This window comes from Peromyscus maniculatus, chromosome 13 (genome assembly GCF_049852395.1).
Source record: "Peromyscus maniculatus bairdii isolate BWxNUB_F1_BW_parent chromosome 13, HU_Pman_BW_mat_3.1, whole genome shotgun sequence".
Classification (NCBI taxonomy): domain Eukaryota; kingdom Metazoa; phylum Chordata; class Mammalia; order Rodentia; family Cricetidae; genus Peromyscus; species Peromyscus maniculatus.
The window spans coordinates 63,744,776-63,760,722 of NC_134864.1; the positions used below are offsets into that span (position 1 = coordinate 63,744,776).

General features: G+C 37.1%; 1 non-coding gene across 1 annotated transcript; it reads left to right on the forward strand.

Annotated features, from left to right (window-relative positions):
• The first annotated feature begins 392 nt into the window (after positions 1 to 392).
• Trnae-cuc (transfer RNA glutamic acid (anticodon CUC)) lies at positions 393 to 465 on the forward strand. The gene has a single exon. It is a non-coding gene; the product is annotated as a tRNA-Glu (tRNA).
• Positions 466 to 15,947: the final 15,482 nt, after the last annotated feature.

The window sequence follows — 15,947 nt, forward strand, 5'->3', positions numbered from 1 at the left end:
GTCTTTTCTGGGTACATGACTGGTTCAAATGAGGAGGGGGTGTGCTCACTGTCATTTGGGTGGCAAGGACCATATTAGGTGGTATGGAGCAGCTTGCAATTGATATCCAGCTCACCAGGGCAAAATGGCAAGACTTGGCAACTGGATTGGTGACTGTGGCTTCCTTTTTGTGTATGAGTAAGTGTATTATCCACATTTTATACTTTAATAAATTCTTGATATCTTTTTTTTTTTTTTTTTTTTTTTTGGTTTTTCGAGACAGAGTTTCTCTGTGTAGCTTTGCACCTTTCCTGGATCTCGCTCTGTAGCCCAGGCTGGCCTCGAACTCACAGAGATCCACCTGCCTCTGCCTCCCGATTGCTGGGATTAAAGGCATGCGCCACCACCGTCCAGTCCAACTAGCTTAGTCAGTAGAGCATGAGACTCTCAATTTCAGGGCCATGGGTTTGAGCCCCATGTTGGGCACCAAATGCAGCCTGAAGACTTTCTCTGTCCCACCTGGCCCCACAGTACCATAGCTGCTTATAAAACAATCACTCAGAGGCTTAATATTAATTACAAACAGCTTGGTCTATGACTCAGGCTTACTCAGCTAGCTCTACATCTTAAATTAACCCATTCCTATTAATCTATGTATAACTAAATGTCTTGTGGCTTTACCTGTTTTCTACTACATCTTGCTCCTCCAGTGGCTTGCAGCATCTCCCCTGACTCTGCCTTTTTTTCTTCCTGTATCTTTATTCGGATTTCCCACCTGGCTGTATCCTGCCTTGCCATTGGCCAGAGCAGCTTCTTATTAACCAATGGTAATAAAACATATTCATAGTGTAGAGAAAGACATCCTACAGCATGGTCTTGGGTCTCTTTTCCTTCTGTTGGCTTGTCTTGTCCAGCCTCAGCATTATGGTTTTTGTTTTATAATACTATATTTTATTTTGTCATGTTTAGTTGTTATCTCTTAGAAGCCTGTTCTTTTCTAAAGAAAGACAGAAAGGGAGTGGATCAGGAAGGGAGGGGAGGAGGAGAAGGACTGGAAGAAGTAGAGGGAGGAGAAACTGTAATTGGGATATATTGTATGAGAAAAGAATCCATTTTCAATAAAAGAAAAAATTCCCATCATCTACTCATGAGCATCTTGGATTATTGTCACAATTAGGTTCTTGGGTCTTAGTCTTCCTGTCTATAAGATTTGCTGTTTCAACAATTTGCTATTTTTTAGAAACAGCGGAAGAGAATATGTACAAATATATGTATGTAAACACATACATGTTTATTTTCACTTGTGTCCTGTAGACATACATCAGATTTTATCTATTGCTTATTGTTTTCTCATGTTTGCTAAGTTTCTGGCCTTATATGAGCATCAATGAGGTCTCATGATTCTCTCAAACACATGATTCTTTAACAAGTTTTGACTAACTGAACACTACTGCTCTTGTGCAATTACGTTAGAGTCTGAGTGGGACTTCACTTCCCTTTTCACTGACCTAAGAGGTCAGTCTTTTCAGAGCTTTGTGAATATCTTTATGTCTTGGTACCTTGCATTGCTTATGATCTCATCACAAGAAATCGTTTTGAGTAGTCTATAAGAAAACCTCCTAATCCCAATCCCCAAACTAGTATGGGAAGGTGCTCCAGTAACGTTTTTTAAGAAGCATTGCATTTTATCAACAACTGATGATGATAAGCCTGCAAGGAATTCTGGGATGTTCATGTTTTTAGAGCATGAGGTATAAGTGATCTATTTATATCAAGGGCTTACATTTATGTGCCTCGAGCAACTATAGCACAAGTGATACAAATTTCCATTTAAAACATTATTTATCGATGAAAAACAATTTACACAACCTAAAAGAAAACAAACTTCAACTGACATGTTGAGTGTGAAAACATTTGAGCTATTAATCGCATAAGTTATTGCAACAAAGGTTGTCCTGGGTCGTATTATTCCACAGTTTTTTAATCATGATAAAAGATAAATCCATTAAAACAACGATTTTAAGAGATGGATGAGGACAGACCAAAATCGTAAAACCATTATTCTAGTGAAGTTTGGCATTTACTCTACTTGAGATGTAAATGTTCTTTTATAAAGATAGAGTCACTAAATATTAGCAGAGGTAGTGATGTCTGAGAAATTATTACTAAATTACCAGTAACTGTTATAAAATACTCTAGGCATATGGGCATTGTATTAACACATCACTTCTTTGCCCCAAATCCTTCAAGATTTCTTTCCAACTTGTGTAGAAGATTAAATTCACTCTCAGCTTTCCATTTGAGCATTCTGTGATGTGGCACACACTTACCATTGCCGAAGCCTTCTCATACCTGTCCACACCCTCATGCTTTCTTGTGCTTGTTTGCACAAGTTGGTGTTCTGCACGCGAAGCCTCCACTATAACCGGGTTTGTGGATCGTAACAGGTGTTGTATTTTAACCACGCAAAACATCTCCAAAATCTAATTCATTTGGGAAGTTCTGTGGTGAACAGGGTTAACCCCACTCCTCTTCTGTAGTCCTCATGAACTTTGGGATGCCACTATAAATTTAAAATAGCCTGAGAGCATGCAGACTGGAGATACAGGTCAGTGGTTAAAAGCACATGCTACTGCTCTTCCAGAGAACCCGAGTTTGATCCCCAGCCCCTGCATCAGATTGCTCACAATGCCCTCTTCTGGCTACACTGGGCACTGCACACACAGGGCATACACTCAAGCAGTCTCACATTAAGTTAATACAAATATTTTTTGAATGCGTTGGGAATAGCTGTGGTGTGAAAAAATTCTCAAATTAATTTTTCTTATAAAATGCCTTTTTAATCACAGAATACATATTGAGAACAATGCTCTGAAGGACACTGCTTAGAAGGATGTAGATATTAGAGAGAGTGGGGATTTAGAATCCAATGTCATTGGTGAGATATAAGCTTCTACAAGCACCCTGGATAGATGGTCCAAGCCTGGAAAAGCTAATCTGTAGATTTGTGTTCATTCACAAAAAAAAAAAAAAAAAAAAAAAAAAAAAAATTACAGGATTCACGTCTCACTTAGAAGATCACTGTAATAATTTAATAAGGATGCACATACTAAGTAGTCTTTATTGCTATTTTCTTTATCTTTTATGGCCAGAAAATAATGGCTTTGTTTTCTCCTCAACTTCCCACCTACCTGAAATCCTAATCACCTGGACCCTCTGCTTTTAGAAAAAGTGGGGAAGTTTGAGACTCGGTTACTTCTCCTGTCCTACTTCTTGAGTTTGTACCCATGTACACAAATTTTCAGGTACACCTTAAATAGCCTCTTTCTTGCCTTTTGTCTGCTCACACTTCATTTTTGCTTTCATTATTAAACCTTTAATTTTCACAATTGAAACCAGCACTTCACTGGTTTGTAACCTACTGAAAACCGTCTTTGCAACAATTCCACATGAACCTTGCACTGAGAGACTACAAAGTCTATGCTCTCAAACATTGACTATTATTTTTACCCTCTGAAAAATCTTTCAGCTGAACTAAATACATTGATCATAGCAAGATACTTTATTTTCTAAGGAATCACAAAGAGTGTAGCATGCTCTTGTTGATGCAGAAACTGATCTTTGATGTCAAAAGCTGCCTGTCAATCTTAATGAGCTTCTCCCTTCTGAAGCTCTCAATGTTTGTTAGGGAAAAACGCAACCATACACATCTTTCTATCCCTGGTAGCCCATTATCATCTTCTACAATATTGGCAATGTCATGTTGGAGTTTTCAGGAAATATCTATGTTCTATTCTTCCCTATGTTTGAGGTGCAGTGTATTGGGCTGCATTCAGAGGTTACAAATAAGTTTATAAAATTAAAATTCCTGTTTTAATTTACTCCTAAAATCTCAGCGCTTACATTTTAGGAGAACAGAGACTCTTTGGATGCAAATGTAAGTGTTTAGTCTTGAGATAAAAAATCTCAGGCTTACCACTTATTTAGATGTGAGACCTTGAAGCTGAGAGAATTTAAACATACGCCTGAACTTTGTTATCTATAGAAAAATAAATTAATTAATTAGAAAAGAGAAAGATTAATTTGAAGTGATAGATACATAATGCAGATTACTAGGAGATAAACATTTTAAGTATTGCTATTTTGTAAAAGTGTTATTATTTTTAAAGTCCATACATTTTCTATTATTAATAACATTTTAGTAAACTGAAATATATTTGGTATGATCTTCTTATTCATTTTTAGAATTTATTTTGTTATTAATTGTGCAAATTTATGGTGGGGGAAGAGTGTGTGCATGTGTGTGCAGACACAGGGTAAGTTCTAAGATTCCCTAGAGCTGGAGGCTTAGATGGTTGTAAGCTAACCTATACATGTGCTAGGAACTGAACTCTGGTCCTCTGCAAGAGCAGACGATACCCTTAGATGCTGTCCATCTCTTCAGTCTATGATCTTCATATTCTTTCATGTCAGTATTATTCCAAAACTGAAAGAGTGGGACAATATACCAATTGAAAATGTTTTAGAATCCAGGATTTTCAAACATGATCTGCACTCTCTAATGGCCTTTTCACTTAATAATAATAATATACTAGAATCATTTCTCTGAGTAATTTTATTTCTTTTTTCTCCTAGTAAAATGCCATTTATTAAATAAAAACAATAAATTTTATATCTGAATATGAAAGCTATGAGAACATAATAACATTTCATGAAGGCTATTTTGACATTTCCAGACCTAAGTTCATAAATATTAGTGAACCTCAGTATTACCATGAGAGTAGAAGTTACTATAAGAGCCCAAGATCTTATCACTGTTCCATTATCAGGTTTAATCATTAGCCACCAGTTCTTGGCTTTAGAAATGTTTTTTTTCCAGATTTGATGTTATTTTTCTTATAAACTCCCTCTTGTACTTTCCATGACAAAAAAGCCCACAGATCCTTCTAATCAAAAGAAACTTCTGGTATTAAAAGTGCCTCCTGTGTGTTCTAGTTAAAAAAGAAACAGTTCAAGAAGAAAGACAAACAGAAAAACCTGATTCCTTCAGAGTCAAAAGAAGGAATTACTGTGAATAGAAGGGTAGAAATCTTAATATTTTGGATTAAGGAAACAATTCCATTCCAAGAGACAATGTACACTGAAAATTGGGAAATTATTTCTATTTTTGCTCTACACTCAGTTCAGTGTCACATGTTTTATGTATTTATTTTATATATTTATATTTTACTTAAAAATAAAAATTTACATTTATGCTTCATATAAGAAATAATTCAACTTTCTTCTTTGTGTTAACTGAAGTAAAACATACAATAACAACAATCACGTCATGTTTTAAATGTATATTTTAATCCAGACATGGTAATACACAGACAATCCAACGATTTCAGGGATCAAAAGAGATGAACCAAAAATTCAGAATCAAGACTGGGAGACATTGTGAAATCAAGACCAGTCTAAGCTAAACGGCAATATTTTGCATTTTTAAAAAGTGTATTTGGAACTAACGAGAGCATGCAAGCTTTTATCTGACGTGTTTGTTCCATCTAGGAAAAGAAAAATGATGATTTTCTGGGAAACAATGTCCCCCAATGGGTGTGAATGGTTCTGTTTATCAGGGCCCTGTTCCCATGTTACACTTGAATTAACAGCCTCATGTCCATGTAGCTTCAAGAACAGTTTAAGCTGCTTTCTCTTCCACACATGCTGGGTGGGTGCTCTCTCGTTTTTCTCAACCCCTACACCCCCATCCCCAACTCTTTCTTTTTTCTTTTTTTAAAATATTTTTATTTTATAATTAATTTAATGTTACATATCAGCCACAGATTCCCCGTGTCCTCCCTTTCGTTGTGTTTAGTTTGATCATTCTTCGTAGATCACAGCAAATGTTAACTCCTCAAGAAAAGGGAAGGTGTACTTTTTCAAGCTTCAGACCATGTACGATGGGGAGTGAATTGGAACGTGTTCTGAAGTGGAAAAGTAAAGAAGGGATAAACACTATAGTGTCTCGATAAGGAAGAGAACTTACACGATTGGATTTGCACCAGTTTTTGCTCCAAATTAACCCACTCCCGCCCGCATCACACCCTACCCTCACAGCCTCTCTTCCTGTGGCACTCCCCACTTCCTGCTGTGGCCGAGTTGGATGCCAACCAGGACGCAGTATTGGCAAAGGTTATCTCCTTTCTTTCAATACCTTACTGTTTGTTTTTCTTGATAGCCATTTTCCTGGGATTAGAACCCTTGATGAAAGTTTCTTCTTTTTGCCTCCTGTTTAATGTTACAGTGTAGATTAGACTTGGCCTCTTCTTTAGGATCTACCTGAAACTTCATCCATACTGAAAATGCAGTGGAAGGAGTTCCCTTACAAAGTGCCAATCACACTGTCAGTCAGTCATTCTCACCTAGACCGTTCATGCATTTCTTGAAGGCCTGCTTTTTTGTTATTTAGCTTTCATTTGTTTGCTTGTTGTTGACATTTTGATGGGATGGGGAGGGGCATTGTTTCTTTATCTTGGGGCAAGAGAGAGCATGTTTTACACAGGGAACCTTGGAACCTTATATTAATGAGAATTATGTGTAAGGGAGATGGGGAGTGTGATAGTTAACACTGACTGCCAACCTGAAAGGACCTGGAATTGCCTAGGAGACAAGTTGCTAGGCATGGCTGGGAAGGGTTACCTAGAAGAGGCTAATTAAGAGGAGAAGAGCCCTCTAACTAAGGTAGCCCCATCCCAGAGGCTGTGGACCTTGACTGAATGAAGAGGAAAGTGTGAGCTAAGCAAAGGCATTCCTAGTTCTTCCTTCCTGGGTGTGCTTGCTAAGTGACTAGCCAGCCCTTGATCCTGCTGCCCTAGCTGCTCTGGTGTGTGGATAATATAATACAGTACCTAACATAATCTAACATTTTGAACTGTGAACCCACATAAACCTTGCCTTTCTCACGTTGCTTTGTCGTATACTTTTATCACAGCAACATCACAAGTAAATCCGGATAGAAAATGAGAAGGGGAGCTTTATAGGGGCTTGTATTTAATACTGGTTTCATTTATCTATAAAATACAACTACAACCTGTACGGTTAATCAGATTAGATAATAATATTCTCTTTGCTCCAAACTGCTTCAAAATAACTTTCCTTATGATGAACTAATGAATACCAACAAATATGTAAGAATTTCCCTAGAAAGACACGGGACAGCATACTTTTCATAGCCATTATGGGTTGGAAACTTGTAGATTATTTGGAAGTACTGATTGTTGTTTAAGTTTCTTTGCATATTCATTAGCAGCTGTTAGCTGATAGATAAAGACAGAGTTGTAAGCTTAACTTTAACCCTTGAAATTAACTTGCCATCAAATTCCAGTACTGGTAGTCAGAAGACAGTCACAATTCAATGCTGTGGATATTACTCTGTATAAATAAAATGCTGATTGGCCAGTAGCCAGGCAGGAAGTATAGGCGGGATAAGCAGAGAAGAGAATTCTGGGAAGTAGAAGGCTGAGGGACAGAGAGACACTGCCAGCCTCCACGATGAAAAGCAGATGTTAAGATGCGGGTAAGCCATGAGCCATGTGGCAATTTATAGATTAATAAAAATGGGTTAATTTAAGATATAAGAACAGTTAGCAAGAAGCCTGCCATGGCCATACAGTTTGTAAATAATATAAGTCTCTGTGTCTTTACTTGGTTGGGTCTGAGCAGCTGCCGGACTGACGGGTGAGAGATATTTGTCCTGACTGTGGGCCAGGCAGGACTGGAGAAAACTCAGCTACAAGTAAAAGTTGAAAAGATGATAGTTGATATTTCCCTCAACAAAAGCAATGTGTTTGATATCTGGGTAAAGTCATCCTAAGGACAGATCATAAAATCACATTTTCCCATAGTCAATATAAGGTATAGAGTCTGGACAGACATTTGAAAAACCTTTTTTTTTTTAACCTCACCATGAGTTTCTCTGAATCATATCTTCAAACCCCCTTCAATAATTGAATCATTAAAGGAAAGCCTTGAAGGACTGTATCACAGATTCTACCACCAAGTGCCTTCATTGCTAATGTATGTTTAGATGACACAAATTATCACCTCAGCCAGCCAAGTTAACTTGGAGGAGTTCGGTTTGTTTGTTTGTTTGGTTGGGTGGTTGGTTGGTTGGTTGGTTGGGATTTTTTTTTCTGTGTGAAAACACTTTCAATTTTATTCTTTAATCGATAGAGTTTAAATAGAAACAATTAGCATTCTGAAAATAGAAAAGATGAAGTAGGAAGTTGGGCTCCCCAGTCAGAACAAATAGAGAGTATCAAACTAGACTAAGGCTGCATCAGTGGTGAAGTAACCTAGAAATCTTTAAATGGTAGAAGCTCTCAGTCTGGTCTCTTAGCTTCTCCTTTGTGATTCCTTTGCCATGGAAGCATGTAGCCAAACTCACTTAGATCAAATCAAACTAATAATATATTGATTGTTCCTCCTGAGGAAGATTGCACACCTGGCCTTTTATAGTATAAATCCTACCTGACATGGCATTTCAGATTACATGAAGAGCACACAAAACTGACTATTTCAAATCCTTATTTGCATATAAAAAGAATATTTTTCATTCCTGTACACAGTCTGAGTACAGGAATAAAACATCAGAATTTGGGAGTGATTTTTGATAATCTGATTTTCTTCTTTATACAGGTGACAGGAATAGAGAAGAAGGACATTTCAAAACTTTCCTGTCAACTTAAAAGTGAGAAAGTCAACAAAACACTCCAGCTACTTGGTGGATGATTGTCAGTTCTATTATGTATTTCCCCACCTGGAGTTCAATTACCCTTGGCTGTGTTTCCTCACAGGTGACTTCCAGATTTCACCAGGAAAACTTGCCTCATTTGAATTTTACCTTTTCCTTCTCAGCATTACAGTTTGACCTACAGAAGAACCATGGGTTCTGCACAGTCTCCTGTTTGAAATGACAGTGGAGACAATTTGAACGGCCCTTGTTGACTTTGCTGACTTACCTGTAATCTAGGCCTTGTCGTGGCTCTATGCTATCTAATCTTTCTTCCTTTTAAGGTAGCACAATCTTTGTTTTCTGGAGTGCCAGAATTTGGACATTTTACATCTTCCTAGTTAGTAGTTACTTTCCTCTGTTTAGTTATTTTTGGAAGTGCATGTTTAGGGTGAGCCTAGAGCAAACTTTATTCTAGTTTTGATAATTCCATTTGTCCTCACTGTGGCTAAACTGAGACCTTACTCATTTCCCATGTGTGGAATGAGATGGAGAAACAATTCTTAGGTCTACTGGGATGGAAATTTTTGTCTTATGAAACTAAAGTCATTTATCTTCTCTTAGAAGTTGTGCTTCTCAAGATTTTCAGGATTTTACATGTTTACAAATTGTCATTCATCCAAAGACTCAAGCACAGATTACATAAATTCTCTCTCTCTCTCTCTCTCTCTCTCTCTCTCTCTCTCTCTCTCTCTCTCTCTCTCATAATTAAAAATAACTTTGGGATTTAAAATACAATTTGACATTTGATGGTTTTCATAAACTTCTGTGTTCAAATTTTTATAACACTATCATCTGAATATAGAAGACACTTTCCTCTTTCTGCTTAGATTTCCCAAAGGTTTTTATAATTGCATTGGAACTAAAATATTGTCTTTTAATTTATTTATCATAATAATCAAGACATTAGTTCAGCAAAAAGTATTAAACAACTTCCATATAATATTATGAACAGAAAACACTAGGAATTTTAAAGTGGGCACCACTAGAAAAACAGTACAGGTAAGACAGAAAAGCCTGTAACAAGTTATCATAGAGCCCCTTACTTTGAAGATACAATGAACAAAGCATGAAAATGAACCTGTGAGATATTCTTCTTAGAGACACATCTACAAATGACATGAAAGAGTGCACAGAAAAGATTCAAATGTAAATAATATTTTGTGAATCTCAGCTATTCACGACATTTTCATAACTATATTGAAACAACTTATTTTTCTAGAGGTATGAATTATAAGTAATTTTTACCAAAATACTTTAGCCAAAAACATCTTCAGAAACAGCTTCCATAATCACTCAGTCTCACAAGAGGACTGTTTTCTTGACTGAGCCATATAAAGGAAATATGGAATTGCATAAGGATGTAAAGGAAACATGGAATTGCATAAGGATTGAGGTTGAACTGCAAAGAAAAGATTGCTCTACAGCAAGGTAAAAAGGCATAAAAAGACCATCTGACATGGGCATTTTCAAGCACGTGTTTCATACACTGTATTTCTTTCTAGTGTTGAGAAGGATAGACACATGAGCTCTTGTTCATGGGACATGGAAGTTTTGATGTCTTTATTCGCAAAACAATAAAATTCGTTGTCTAAATAGAGCTGAAACTAAAGAGTGCTGAAAACTTGGCATGTATCAATGGCTTTACTCAACTAATGTGTAATGCTTGAATCATGGCTTACGTAATTAACACAACTGGAATGGCAAACTCAGTGAGTTAACATAGTAAAGAAAGAAACAAGTAGAACTCTACCTGGGATGGTTATGGCATCTCAGAAGAAGGCTGTACTGGCATTCTGGAGTCCCACTATGACATTGTCATTGACATGCAAATGACTGGAAGTGTGTCACCTAACCTGCATGAAATGTATAGCAACATCTGAAAATAATCCCCCCCCCCCCCCCCCGCCGCCACCTTAGCTCTGGATTACCACTGGGTTCTGCAAATCTATATACAATGATTTTTATTGCCTGCTAAGTAAATATATGATCTTGGCTCATAAAACTACTGTGCCAGATAGCACTGAGCATTTTTATATCTAATTAATGCTCTAGATATCTTAAGATAGATTGAGAGATACTCTCTTGGTGTAAGGATATAAAATGTACTTCTAGCACTTTGAACTCAAGAGAATCTAAGTTATATCACACTTAATGCAGGAGGCATTCTGATACTTAATTATAATGATTTACTCAGAGTACAGGGAAATAACTAAATTTTTTACAACCCACTAGTCAATAGTATGACAAGTTTATAAATAGCTTCCAGTAAATACGATCATAACTTTAATAACATGACTTCTCATCCTTCTTTCTTAAGAAAATCTATGATAACAGAATCAACTCAACCTTAATTCCATATTACTTTATTTAACTATGCCTGACTTTAGCAAATGAAGTATTTTTGTAGAAAGAACATATGCAAGTAAAAAGGAAGGGATGGCCTAAACTTAAAAAAATAAATAGAAGAAATTCATTAATCACTTCAAAAACAAGGAACTGAACAAAGGCTGAGACCACGGTTCTGCAGCTGCAGGGAACATGTAGTCACTGAGCTATGGTGGACAATGCTGGCACTGTACAAACTCAAGATGAATTCATGCAGTTGGCTTTTGTTTCTAAAGACAAACAATAAGTGTATGAAACAACTTAGTTCTCACTAAACTGAATCTGAGATGCCATCTGTTCTGATTTCATACTTCAAGAAGAAAAAGGAAGTCAACCTCAAAAAAAAAACCCCTTAATTCTAATATTATTAAAACATTCAATGAGAAACTAGATACAAAATTGTATATGACTTCTTGGCTCTCAGATCATGGCACCCACCCTCGCTTTGCAGCATCTGGGGCATCAGCACTTTCACAGGAGTCCGTAAATGAAGCAATGACTTAGGTTTATGGGAATGCCACTCTTTTATCCTGGCACAATCTGAGCAAAGCTTTATGCCATTTAAGGGCTATCACTAGGAACTCTGAACTTCTTAATCTTTTTAAAGGAAGTGCTTTGGGCTATATTGTATAGGCATCAGATATGTTTCCTTCCTTTTTAATTATCAAGTGACATTTAAGAGGGTAAATAAATATCTATCAGAATTTTAACTGCCTCTCCCTTGTTTTCCTCACAGGAGAGAAATTTGACATAAACACAAAATGCCATTACCTAATGAAATGCTTACTACAGAGCAACTAATTGACTTAAAATAGCTTAATTATGTTTTTCCAGTCCATGTTTGTATTGGCTTCCTGGGTACAGTAAGTGTTATACTTCCTTGGGATTTACGATGTTTGTGAATGTTCTGCCACATTTTAAAACTCGGTGGAAGAAATGTTGCACAAATTTAAGAAGAAATAGCTTTAGATTCTAAGCTTTTTTCATTATTAAAATTTACATGATCTTTATATTCCAGTAAGGCTTCCAAATAGAAGATAATTAATTGCTGTGATGGCTATCCTTGGTTGTCAAATTGACCTTGTTAAATACATAATTTGCTTGCTATTGTACATGGGATAGCTATATCATGGTAGGAGTAATTATGACCTGGTTATTGTTTCATTTGGAAATTAAGCATGGTATAGGAAGATATGATTGTGTGTCAAGTTGACAAGAAGTGGACTTGTAATGGCTATTCTTAGTTCTCAACTGGAATACATCTGGAATTAACTAAACCTCAAATGTCTTGGCACACCTGTGAGGGATTTTTCTTAATTAAATCATTTGAAGTGAGAAGACCCAGTTCTAATACAGATCTTTGAGGTGGGAAAATCTACCTTCAATCTGAGCTAAGACTTCTGCTCTCAGCCAATAGAAGGACAGAGAAGGAGGAAGCTCGCTCTCACTTTGCCTGTCTGCTGTCACTCTCCCTAGCAAGTCCATACCCTCACTGGCATTACAGTCCACTTCTTCAGGATTTGGTGTATGCTGAAGAGCAGCTGAGACATCAAATATCATGGACTAAACAACTACTGGATTGTTGCGCCTTCCATTGGTAGACAGCCATTGTTAAACTAGCTGAACCACAGCCTGTAAGCCATTCTAATAAATGCCCTCCTCTCTCATATGTGTATGTGTGTGTGTGTGTGTGTGTGTGTGTGTGTATGTTTGTGTGTGTATTCATTCTGTAAATTCTGTTCCTATAAAGAACTCTGACTAATATAATTGCTTTATTAAATAAAATTAACTTTTTAATATTTTTGTAAGTATTGGTGCATAGATTTGTTACTTATTATTTCAATTATCATAATTTATATTTTCTTTATACATGAAAATATAAATAGACTCTAAAGCCCTAAAAACCTCTGATTGAATACCAGGAATTTGTTAATTAAAGAATCAAAATTTCCTGGGTAAAGAAGTTTGTGCAAGAACACTTAGGAAGAAAGTTCTGAATGACAATGACTTTTTACTCTTCATTATCATAAATAGAAAATTTTTAGCATCCTGTAATAGACATACAATTACAGGATGTTATTTTGTTTTGGATTAGCATGTATTAGTGATGCATATTTAGAAGACAAAGTGAGGTATTTCAATACATTGATGACATGTGTTAATCAAATAAGGACAACTTGCATTTCTTTTCATCATCTCAGTGTCTGAGCACTGAGTTCCTCACTTCTGGTTTGAAATATAATATGTAATAAACTTGTTTTAGGATATTCAGAGTCCTTTAATCCTTGTGGTGTGGCATTTTGTTAATGAATTATAATGGAGACGACATTTAATTAGCTGTTATTTTATGCTGCAACAAGTGAAATATTCTTTAGTTTTGTATATTATTAACAACCCACTACAATTATCTTTATAATCTCATTATTCAAATTTTCTATTTAAGGGAAATCCAAAATACGAAAAGGTTAAACTGTTTGCCCTAGTTCATACAATTGTTAAATGGTGAGACAGTTATGTAAGCTAATCCTGATTAGTATCCAAGGATAGATTGGCCAATAATTTTGCAAAATTTACTTTTCAACTGGTATTAAGATCATAGATAGATTAAAGCCCACACTCTTGATAATTTTCCAATTGAATTATCTCTCACTCTGGAGTTTTTATTTAGTTGACTTTCTTCAACTGTAAGGAATCACTGAGAAATCAAGACTGTTTGGAGAGAATTCAGTAAATGTGCTACTTACTAAATATTTACTTTTTGCTCTAAGCAACTTAGTATGTGATCAAGGGGAAATGGTGTGTAATTATGTCATGTTTTATAATTATGTTTTGTTTGTTTGCTTGAGACAGGTTGCTCTATGTAACCCTGGCTGTCCTGGAACTCACTACATAGACTTGGCAGGCCTTGAACTCAGAAATCTGCCTGCCTCTGCCTTCCAGGTGCTAGGATTAAGTGTGTGACACTACTGCCTGTAACATGAATTCCTAAATGGTCTTTTAATAATAATAATTTTTTTAAAAAGGAACCAGATACTGGGATAAATGCTGAAAAATCAGAGAGACAAAAGAACAAGTCCCTGCTGCTGTGGATATCGCTCTGTATAAATAAAACACTGATTGGCCATTAACCAGACAGGAAGTATAGGTGGGACTAGCAGAGAGGAGAGAGGAAAAGGAGAGGAAGACAGAAAAAAGGAGGCACCAGCTGCCCTTCAGGGAGCATCATATAGAGGCAACAGGTAAAGCCATGGAACACGTGGCAACATATAGATTAACAGAAATGGGCTGAGTATAAGAGTAAGAACTAGACAATGGTAGGCCTGGGCTAATGGCCGAGCAGTTTAAATAATATGAGTCGGTGGTTGTTTTTTTGTTTTGTTTTTTTTTTTGTTTTGTTTTGTTTTTGTTTTTTCGAGACAGGGTTTCTCTGTGTAGCTTTGCGCCTTTCCTGGATCTCGCTTTGGAGACTAGGCTGGCCTCGAACTCACAGAGATCCGCCTGGCTCTGCCTCCCGAGTGCTGGGATTAAAGGCATGCGCCACCACCGCCCAGCCTCGGTGTGTTTATTTTATAAGTGGGCCCAGGACTGGTGAGGTTTGGCAGGAGCTGGAGAGAAATTCTCCAGCTACAAATGGTGCCCAACGTGGGGCACAAACCCATGACCATGAGATTAAGAGTCTCATGCTCTACCGACTGAGCTAACCAGGCTAGGGCAGAGAGCTGGCATTCAAGGAGGAGGGGAATGCCTCACTCATAGCGGTTCCGCTGGTCTGGGGGCTAAACTTGCCAAGGAACTGAGACTGGATTAGCTCTTTTTCAGGAATGGAACCCTGAAGGTTTTTCCTGGTTTTAAGGAGCTCTGCAGGTGGTACCCTGCAGCTTCAAGTGCCTGCCAGCCAGTGAGGAAGCTGAGGGCGGGAACCACCCAGGCCTTTGGAATTTGCCCCATGTGAGCATCAGATATTCTCCAGCTACACACTGCCATGTCTTACTGCTAGGACTTCTCAGCCTGAAAAGGCTTTAGCTGAAAGGGCTGCAGTTCCTGTCTCCTCACGCCTTATATACCTTTTTCTTCCTAGCCATCACTTCCTTCTTAGTGCTGGGATTAAAGGCATATATGCTTCCCAAGCAAAGGCATGAGATCTCAAGTGCTGGGATTAAAGGTGTGTGTGCTACCACTGCCTGGCTCTTTTTTTTTTTTCCTCCTAGACTGAGTCAATCTCATGCAGTCCAGGGTGGCTTTGAACTCACAGAGATCCACACAGATCTCTGCCTCCTGAGCACTAAGATTAAAGGTGTGTGCCACCACTGCCTGGCCTGTATGTTTAATCTAGTGGCTTGCTCTGTACTCTGATCTTCAGGCAAATTTTATTAAGGTACACAATATATCACCACAACTGCCTGGCTATGTCATGCCTTATAATCTTCAAAATTGAACGTGAGACTTTAAAAGGGAAAAAATAAATAATTTAGCAAAACCACAAGTAGGAGAAAGCAACTTTACCTATTGCCATGTACATTATCCATAAAAATGGTTTAAGAGAAACAATTATCGACCTTTAGTTTGTTCATTTGCAATACCACTGCTTCATTCCAAATGGTTAATGATTACAATTTATTATATTTGATTCTTTCTATTCCTTACTATTAGAGATGGCTTTTTGCATCCATGATATGTAAAATGACTAAAACGCCCCCATAATCACATAAATAAGAAACAAATGAAAATTTTCAATAATTACTATTGAGAAATTCTTTGTTAATAGGTCTTCTACATTAGCTAGGGGTAAATGGTATAATGGATTCCT